We start from the raw sequence: 2,426 nt of genomic DNA, 5'->3' as shown, positions 1-2,426 counted from the left end.
ATAGCAATGCCTCGCTAAATTTCAAAATCCGGCTATGTTACATTGATATACTTTATTTATGGAGGGGTTGTCTTAACATTATAAGTTACATATTTATTGTGCATGAATCGCAAAAGACTTTATCTCACTTTTGTCTTGTTCTCTAACTTGTTAGGTTAACATCTACAAGTAGCCACCTTATCCTCTTTGTATTCTTCTAGCATGGGTACTTAATATTTTGATAACTTCTTCTTTGAGTAATCTCTCAATACTACTCCTATGGAGTTTCTCTTTTATTAAAGCTCTTGCCAGCTTATTTGACTATAAATAGAGTTGGCGGGGCCCATATAGTCCCCTAGAGAGAGTTCGAACACTGACAGAAGATCAAATGATCCACTTATTTGACCAGAAATCTCATGGACTCTCCTGAGATTCCCCATCATGAGACAAGAATCGTTAATAACATGGCCCACAAACTTCAAGAGCAACCTATTCATTAATGAATGAGTTATCTATCGAGTTATGGTGATTCACTATCTGCTCAATAGCCTAGTATCATTATGCGGACATGAGCTCCTCATCCATGAATTAAGGGTCGATAGTCAAGCTAGCTTAGTTGATTAGCAACATCTGGCCAATTAAAGCAATCTTGTCGACCCAAAGCCATATATGATCAACCAACCGGCTACGCCAGCTCAGCATAGTCGATTGAGCAAGCATTAGTGAATTGAAACCTAACAAAGTTAGCTAACCAAGTCAGAGTGTAGTCGAGTTACATGCTCACATAAATAAAATACCTTAAATACTATATAACACCCCTTTAAAGTATGGACAAACATATGACTTCACATATAATTAGTGGTCATTTTATGATAAATGACTAATTGATAAGACCGATCAATGTTCATGACTATGCATTTCTCTATTTATCTCTCTCTCTTATCTTATACTCTAGCGGCCCTTGAGGTGTAATTTTCTGATAGATCATGAATCAACAAATTTATTGATGATACAATTTTTGAAGTAAAACATATTAAGTAAATAAAAAATGTCTTTTTTAAGTATTATATAATAAGAGAATATATCATGAAGGTTCAAGTAGAAATTTAATAAAACTATAATTAAAATCAGCTATGCCATAAATCATGCTATTGGGCAATCAAAATGGCACCCTTACTTATGTTGAATGTGCATAAAAGAAAATTGTTTAGCTGAATATATGATAAACAAAACCAGATCTACTGATGAGTTCTAAGCGAAGATGCAACATTTTACTGAATACAAAACAGTAAAGTTCAATTGATTTAGATATGAAATAAAATGTGAAAAATATAATATAAATACATAAATAAGTATTAAAAGCTGTCACCTCACCATCATTTCAATGGCTGCTCCGGTACAAGCGGCATGACTTCAGTAGTCAGAAACAGGAGCGATGAATCAAGCTAACACTAATTAATGCTACACTGTTCAGATAAAATAGTATTAAAATTGATCTCAAGACAGCTAATTAGTTCTGCTACGTATTCTTCAATTAGCAAATTAGTTAATGACCAGTGACTCATGATGTCCGGCACTATACAAATTATTGAAGGTACTCTAGCTAAACATATGACATGCCAATTATAATAAATTAAGTATTTTAATATTCACTTAAGATAGATTAATATCATCATCATTGGTATATTAAAGTTTTCTTATCACATGAAAAAATATTATTATTTTAAATTCAAAAATATAATACATATTTTTATTCATCACTAAAATGAATTTTTTTAAGAGGATGAGTTATGATCATCTCTCATGTGCTTAATATTTTGAGCACCACACCCTACACTCAGTAGATTCGAACCACATATTAGAAGAGACATAACTGAAAAGCAGATACCGACCAACTTATCTGAGTACGCGATGCAAATTATATATATATATTATTCATAGCCCTTGGACTATTCTTGGGAGATTCAAATCATATATTAGAGGAGACTTATAACTGACAGGCAGATACCCGACCAACTTATCTGAGTACGTGATGCAAATTATATATATATTATTCATAGCCCTTGGACTATTCTTCCCCATTTATTGCTAAAAATTTTTTTGGAGCATTTACAATTCTAATACATAACTATTCATATTTACTTGCAAACAGTTCAAAGTTTTAATATTACGTCAAAAATATTATCATTATTATCTTTTAAAAAATAAAATATGTAATTGTATGCATAATCAGAAGGGTCAATAGTAAATCTTAGGTGTTACGTATGTAAATACATAAGAATTGTATAATATATATGTAAAGTTTCCAAATTTATTTAGCCTGTCTTTTATCCTTTCTCTGTTCCTCGAGCATGGACTCACCCTCTTTAATTTTTCTAATTATATATATATATATATATATATATATATATATATAGATTCTCTGTGGTTTCCTCTATATTTTTTTT

The sequence above is a fragment of the Phalaenopsis equestris genome, unplaced genomic scaffold, assembly GCF_001263595.1.
Source record: "Phalaenopsis equestris unplaced genomic scaffold, ASM126359v1 Scaffold000149, whole genome shotgun sequence".
In the NCBI taxonomy this organism is placed as follows: Eukaryota; Viridiplantae; Streptophyta; class Magnoliopsida; order Asparagales; family Orchidaceae; genus Phalaenopsis; species Phalaenopsis equestris.
This window is presented reverse-complemented; position numbering follows the sequence as displayed.